The 8188-nt window shown below is 35.8% G+C and overlaps 1 long non-coding RNA gene across 1 annotated transcript; it reads left to right on the top strand.

Moving 5' to 3' along the window:
- The first annotated feature begins 1415 nt into the window (after positions 1 to 1415).
- Positions 1416 to 7877, top strand: LOC123765458 (uncharacterized). The gene is made up of 4 exons (XR_006773717.2): positions 1416 to 1463; positions 3094 to 3265; positions 3398 to 3527; positions 5898 to 7877. It is a non-coding gene; the product is annotated as an uncharacterized lncRNA (long non-coding RNA).
- Positions 7878 to 8188: the final 311 nt, after the last annotated feature.

Here is an 8188-nt window from a genome sequence, read left to right as displayed (position 1 = left end):
AATAAAGATTTATAATACGCATACGGTATACATAGGTACCACCTATGGGTCCTAGTTTAATATTTTTGATGATTTTAAGGCTTTATAATTATGATTTTAGTGAAGTCGTCAGCGAAGATGATAGGTGTTGATGGATGAATACAGTCTTTACTAAACTAACTTATTCTGTACTGAAAATAGTTAAACAAAATATTTATTTATTTATATATAGATACAAGAAGGTATATTGGGTTTAAGTACATAGCATTGATGTTTTTACATTCTTGTAAAGCCACTTATACGCATAGCGTTTCAGGCAGGTCATGATATAAGTTGATAGCCATGATTACAATAGTGAAGACGTATGGCTTAGGGCCATATATTGGACGATTGGGTAGCACAAGATATAGTGGAAGTTTAAAGTACTAGGTAGGAAACTATGAAGATGAAGTTAGGTAGTTTATGGTTTTATTTTTGAAAAAAAATCAAAAGTTGGACAGCTTTTCAAGTTGTTAGGGAGTGAGTTTCATAGACTAGGTCCCTTTATTTTCATAGAGTATTTACACAGATTAAGTTTGACTTTGGGGGATATGAAAGATAGACTTATTTCTGGTGTGGTGATTATGGGTTGTATTACATCAGTCAAGGAAGAGTTTTAGATCAGGGTTTGCATTTAAGAACAGGGTTTTGTAAATGTATATATGGCAAAAGCGAATGTTTGGAGCGAGTTTATGTTTAGCATGTAGCCTACTGCAAACAGGATGGATGTATACAACAAGTCACACGATGTTTATGGGGTCCACTACCACCACCTGGTGGTGGTAGTGGACGATAATTGTTCGGAATAATTATCTGAACAATGTCATTCTGGAGGTTAACAGGTATTTTAAAGCATATAATTATTAGGAGAACACACAAAGTTCAATAAGTTAAAATCACTTAATTTGTCATTAACGAGCAATAGGTTAAGTCAATAAAAGAACATATTTAACATCATCCAGTGTTTTGTCGGTAACTTTGGATTGTTGGGTTTCTTAGTCTGTTATTGGATATATTGTAGTTGTCGAGAGGCAATTAACAGTTGTTGACTGACGGACGATTACTAATTCACAGGCGAATCCATTGCAAATGTTGCTGTGTTGTACCTGTTGTTCTGTTTGAACATTTACAACAGAATGTTGTATTTGGTTTGTGAAATAAGATGCTGAAAATAACAACTTCAAACATTCAAGCTGGGGCTCATTATTGGTTTATTCAGAGACTCGTTGGTATTTGAGGAAGTGAAGGAGTGGCTGTTCGCCATTGATAATTGACACTTGAGACGCGCAAAATGTTGACCAATGGGGTGTGTTTGAGGGTGAATGACAACCAATCAGTGGCCTGGGTTGGTTGGCTACTGGGTATTAAAGGGACGATGAGAGTAGCAGCAGGTCAGTGTGTCTTACCTCACTTGTGGTGTGAAGTTCCAGGTTCGTCTCTTGAAGGTTAGTTGTATGTGGATGATCTCCCTTACCTATTGTTGCGTACATCCCCCTTACCTTACCCATTGAGTTACATTTCCCCTCTCCCTTACCAATTACTGCGTTACATTCCACCCCGTCCCTTACAAATTATTGCATTACATTCCACTCCTGCCTTGGCAATTATTGCGTGACATTCCTTCCCTTGTTGCGGTTCCCCCTCTTTACATGTTGTCCTCGTGTTCCCCATATTGGAAAAAGTATATAGAGAATTGCCGTGACAAATATAAGGTTAAGTGAGCACATTGCTGCGTGTGGCACTACGGGAGACCCAAACTGGCTTGATCCTTTACCCCCACTTGTATCATGCGAGGTTACCCCTTAATGTCTGTACCTTTACCTTAAAAACTAAGGTATTTGTAATATTTGAGTGTACAATATGATTGCAAAGTTTAAAAAACTAAAATCCAAAAATTGAAATTTAATATATTGAGACCAGAGTTTTACCTTGCTGAATGAAATTGTAATAAAAGTAGAAAAATGATAAAGCAGGACGTTAATTTTGTTCATCTATGGTGTTACCGTTTATACAATCAATGCTAATTATACAAGTTTTTAGTTAATTTATTATGCACCCCATAACCATCTTGTGGGCGGTAGTGGAAAGGGTTAGAGGCACATGGGGTCGGGACTGAACCCCTAAAATTCATTTAAGTGTTGAGCTGGTTAACAAATTCGTATATTAATCTTAATGTTTAGAATAGCATTTAAAAAGGTTGTGTATTAGATGTTATTTTTCGGTAATGAGTAAACTGAATAAATGTTATTGACCATTGCACTTAAAGGATTAAGAACCGGTTGTTAGTGGTGAAAAGTACCGGCCCGGAGGGGGGGGGGGGGGTGTACACAAGGTAGTGGGAAGATTGACAAGCGCGCCTCTAGTAAAAATCAATGCTAGTCTCCGGATACTTCCCTCACAGTAGATTGCTTTAGTTCAAAAAGTGTAGTTTATGTAAAATATAAATGAACGTACTATCTAATCGTTACTTAAGACAACGTAAAATGTAGACGGTTAATCCTTTACTAGTGTAAGGAAATAAAGTAATTGAATGTTCTTAGTGATGGTGTAAAGTCATTAATGCTTGTATTGAGTTTGGCTTGGGGGGGGGTGGGGGCCCCAAGGAAAAATCTTTGCAGCCTCTTAATTTGAAAGTAATTTAGAAACGTGTAATTAACTATAACCCTAACCTATAAGGATAAAAAATGGGTTGTATGTTATAAACTTAAGTTAAATAATAGTTTGAAACTAAGTCCTTAAACCTTTTCGTAAATATTAAGAATGTGAACCTTCAATATTTACGCTAGCTTGCCTTGAGCATATTCTTGCAGCAGCGTAAAGTGTAAATTGACTTTAGTCGTAAATTGTTAATACTTTAAAACGATCCATAATACTTTAGCTTAAACTACCGGTGTGGGTGTAGAGCATCCCCAGGGGGCCACTACAGTACCCCAGACGGTGCTTGATTTTTGCAGTGTCGGGAGGAAAAGTAGTCTGTACCAGTCCGTCTCCTCCCCCTTGGCACAAGTAGTCCTTCAGGGACGATGTCTGTACATTTTCCCAATACATAAACCGATGTCAACCACTTTTTTTCAGTTGCGTCAAGCGGTTGACTCTTCAAGAACAACCATTGTTCTTGCCAGTTTCCTGCATTTAAGGTATCCCAGCTTGCATTTGGCTGTCGACCACAGATGAAGGGTCAGCCTTAAAGGGCACGGACAAGTGGACACTCCATCCTGTGGAACCCTGTGTAACTTCTGTTAACATTGTAAGTAAAATGTTGTACTTGGATTAGTTGGAACCGTTTTGATGACGTAAATAAAATTGTGCTTAGAGTAACAAAGCTGAAAGTTAGAATAAGCACTTAATATCATTTTAGTACATAAAACAAATGTTTCAGATAGTGGTGGCAAGAACCATTTCTCGGTGCGTGAACACATGGCTACAGCTGGGATAAAGAAAATTCTTACAGCCTAGCCTTGCTAGACGCTTGCAGCTATTCTTATGGGACAAGGAAAACTTATTGAGAAGTGAGTAGTTTTTATTAGTTATAAAATATAAATAACTGTGCATTAAAGTTAAAATAGTAGTAAGTGCTAGAAAGTTTTAATATACTGTGTATAGAAGGTACATTGGGATTGAGGATACATAACTTAATTACTTTGTGGGGAAAACTGGCGGGATTGTTTAGAACTTCTAGGGACTTGTACTATATTAAAATATGCAAAATTAGTTACGAGCTACGGTCGTAAATCCTAGCTCCTCTTTTCGTAATGAAACATGGCTGTAAGGGGCTGGTGGGGTGAATGAATTTGTCGATTGAAGTTGCACAATCCACCTGCGGGCAAATCTCTTGGCTTGTATCGTTTATACAAGGATAATATTTTAATAAATTATGACTTAACATGGTTGTTTTAAAGTGGTGGTTTAAAAATGTACATAGTCCAGCCTAGCACCATAACTATGAACTGCCAATATTTTACTATAAAGAATTTAAATGGTAAAGTACATTAATGACCTTTAAATAGTAGTTACTAGTTAACAAAGTACTAAAGAATATAATTGGACGCCTTTATGAAATTAAAGGTAACTAGGCAAATGATAACTTAAATTGTTAAATATATTTTTAGATAAAATTTATGGAGTGTCGCCTGGACAAACTCGTACCAGACTTGGGACTCTTGAGGCAGTGAACCTCAAGAGTGTCTGGTGTCTTGGAAAATAGTCATGTTATACAATGTTAAAAAAAAAGAAACGTGAGGCGTTGCCTGTCTAAGTTACTAGATAAATTGTTATAAAATTGGCCGATTAACAGTAACATTAAATAAAGATCTCAGTGCCTGGTGCCTGTCTAAGAACTGTGCCAGACCGGATAACTCAAAGTTTAGGGACAATATTTTATATCTAAGCTCTGCTGTATATTGTTGTATTAGCATTGCTAATTGTCCTAAATTGCGGTTGAAGCAGGTTAGATAAGTGATAGACAGATGCCTTGTGTGCTTCACTGAAAACTTATTTAAATGTTCTAAGATTTTTCCTTGTAGATATATTGTGAAGGTACTCCCCAGTTATAGCTCGTAATCACTGTTAATAACGATAATTGGATAAGGTGTCCTGAGGTAATTAATGTTCGCTAAACACCATGCCACGTGTCACTCTTAGTAAAGACGCGCGTTCTGCCCTCGTGCGCCCCGTAGGTCGCTTAGTCCAGAGTTTGGCTTCTTCCGTGAGAGGGGGTAGGTTTCAATGAATATAGATTGTTACCGTGTAGACATATGATTGAGATGTGAATATAATACAAATAGATATAAGATTTAATTAAAAGTAGATATTATTGAATGTTATTAAGGATATGATTTAATCTACTTGAAATAGAATGGTTTCATTAGTTTATTACAAAAGAAATGCATCTAGAAGGTTGTGGATCGTTGAAATCGTGCAGTCACGTAGGCAACAAAGGTCCATATGGTCAACGTGATCATGGGTGGCAGTTATGTATGATCCACATGTATAATAAATCTTTAGTGAATGTGATATTTTAAGACGTAGATATGATATAGAAATGAAACTTATTTCAGATATAGGTATATTGGGTAAAAGTGTCCCACATGAACGTGCTTATAAAGCCACTAGTACGCGTAGCGTTTCTGGTAGGTCCTGATAAAAGAAATTGGAAGTAGGTAAATACTAGGCAAAAATAAGTTACCAATGAAGAAATGGAGAAATCTAGGTATATAAGAGGATAGGTAGCAGATTGATTGCAATGTCAGTTTGAATGGTAATTTAGGGAATTAGTAGGCACAATACAGCGCATGGCTAGCGCACGGCTAGCGCACAAGAGGAATGAATACAATGATAAAGTTGTTTTGAATAAGTACATAATCTCTAAAAGTAGATAGAGAATTTAAAGCTTGTAATAAAGAACGAAGATGAAAATTGGTATTTTTGTTCTTGAATGATACTAAAGTTTGGCAGGTTTGCAACTCGGTAGAGAGTTGCCTAGGGTAAGTCTCTTTATTTGCATAGTGTTTACATAGAATAAGTTTGAGCGTGGGGATATGAAAGGTATAAATGTGATAATGGGTCCTATTACATCTGTCCAGGGAGAGTTTAAGAGCATGGTTTGCCTTTAAGAGGGTATTGTAAATGTGTTTGATAGAAGTGTAGAGTTAATATGTAGGATGGTAAGGGATTAGAACAATGGAGGAGTGTCTGAAAGCGGTTTATCATAGCATATTATTGCTTGATGTGCTAGAGATGGCTTTCAATGGTTGACGGAGATGTACAGATACGGTAAATAAGATAAGGATAGATCAGTGCATAATGTAGTGAACAGTTGAACATATCCTAGGATATAACCTAGAACATTATGAACCTAATATATATAACATTGTTTATAGGTTTGATCGGCTTGACGTGGATCAGCGGCAGAAGGACCTAGCGCTGGATTTTGTCATCCGGGTAATGTGGTGCAGCAAGTGACTCTGGTGGATCATTAGTTTGTTAAACTGTACGAAATGGTCAGAGCAGAAAATGTCAACATACGGTGTTTGGTAAATAGTTTACGGTGAGGGCACCCATAAGGGAGTGAATGGTAAACATATGTAAAATATTTATTGTGGGAAAAGTGCTAAGATTTGTTTTGAGAAACTTAGGTCCTGTAGTTGATAACGGTAAAAATAATTGTAAATAGAAATGGTTAGGTGGGGGGGGGGGGGGTGTAAATATTAGGCACGTGTTGGGCTAATGCCAATGAACTGTAAGTAATGTGTGAATGTAAAATTTGCTAAGAGATGTAGAATGCAGCAGGACAAAATAGCTTGCCTTGTTGATAAAGAACGAAAAGTACAGACGGGTTTTGTTGAAATGTTAAAAATATAGTTCACCGTAGCACTGAGGCAATCATCTAATAATGTTTTATAGGTATGATGTAAAATGTGCAATCAAAGGACCTTAAATGTTGTCAATGTCTGTAAAAGAATGTATTAAATGGTAATAAAAAAATAAGGAAACATTATTTTAATAATTAACTTTGTATTAAATATATGTATTAAATAGTAGGAAGACTCGGACCAAGCTTAGTCCATATGGCATTAAAAGTAATTATAATGTGAAATAGTATAGCGAAATCTTTAGCGTTGCTTGACGCTGTAAGAACAATGTTTGTGAATGGATAGATAAGATCATAAAAAAATGAATATTGTCAATAGTTAAAATATAAAGAAATGAGTATCGGTTCTGTAAATAGTAGGCAGAGTAGATAACCTCATATGAAGAGTTTCGGGAAACTATGAATTGTCATGTATTTAAAGAATGGTAAGTAGGTAAAATAGGTAATTTGAATGTAGTTCGTTGCGTTTTCAGTAATAGGTAAAGTAGATTATAGAGGCGGCATAACTTAAGGTGTGGCGAATGTGATATTAGAAATAGTTCATAAACGTGTTTGGGGCCAAATTGTTGTCATATGTAGGGAGGTATGAGTGTTGTATGAATATAGTAGGGTACATATGCTTTGATATGTTTACACAAACATGTAAACTGTATTCATGATAGGAATGATGGTTGAGGCACACATGAAAGCTTCATGTGTTGCTGTGGCCTAGTTAGTGAATATGGAGTGTAGCCTTGATATATTAATAAATGTGCAGAGAATATAGTGAATAATGAAATGTTATGGCAATATATTGACTAGATAGTAGTATATGTACGTTATTGATTAGTATTTTATAGGTTGAATGTAATATTGATGTAGGAAGTGTTACAATTATACTAGCTTTGTAGATAAGTTATATCCTAGTTACGTATAGAATAGGACTTGAGTGAGTGACAATATAAGCGTTGTTATGGATATAATGTAAAACATATTGTGTTAAAACGGCGATAATGTTTGAATATGTGTTAGCAAGTACTTGTTTGATAACTGTCCAAAGTGTTTTGGTTTGACTCCTAGGGCCAGAAGGACTTGTACTATGTAACGATGGGGACGTAAGTAATACAATACAATTTTCCTCGCACACATGACATCTAGTCTAAAAACTCCTGAGATTGTGACAATTATTCTTCATTCACGTAACTATTGAAATTTACCGGTTATGCACAAACCAACATGTCTTTATTTACATAATACATACAATCATGGCTAACTCAATAATTATCAGAAGCCACCAAACCGGGAAGGCTATGTACAATCCTGGATAAGATAACTATTTAAAAAGCCCAGCAGTCAAGAGCAACTAAAAAAAAACACGATGTAAATCCACAATACAATCTCATCTAATCACAATCTGCCACACGTTCAATATTTCCCTCTAAAGTAACTCATACTAAATTCCTTACCTTCCCACACGCTTACAAATTTAATAAAATTATCACTAACCATTTTTCAGTTCTTTCTCATTACCATTTCTTACATCCTATTGTCCTTTACTTGTATATTTCTGGACTATTCTTTATATATTTCTTTTTCCAGTCTTCATATTTATCCTACCATGCCCCCACTACTTGACCCAATATTCATATACAACATATACAAAATTGGGCTACTTTCGCTACTTTTTAGCCCAAAATTGGGCTACTTACTTACTTTTTAGCCCAAAATTGGGCTATTTTTGCTACTTTTAGCCCAAAATTGGGCTACTTTTAGCCCAATTTCGCTACTTTTGCTACTTTTTAGGCCAAAATTGGGCTACTT

The sequence above is a fragment of the Procambarus clarkii genome, chromosome 30, assembly GCF_040958095.1.
Source record: "Procambarus clarkii isolate CNS0578487 chromosome 30, FALCON_Pclarkii_2.0, whole genome shotgun sequence".
Classification (NCBI taxonomy): domain Eukaryota; kingdom Metazoa; phylum Arthropoda; class Malacostraca; order Decapoda; family Cambaridae; genus Procambarus; species Procambarus clarkii.
Note: the sequence above shows the minus strand (reverse complement) of the source record. Positions and strands in the feature narration are given on the sequence as shown.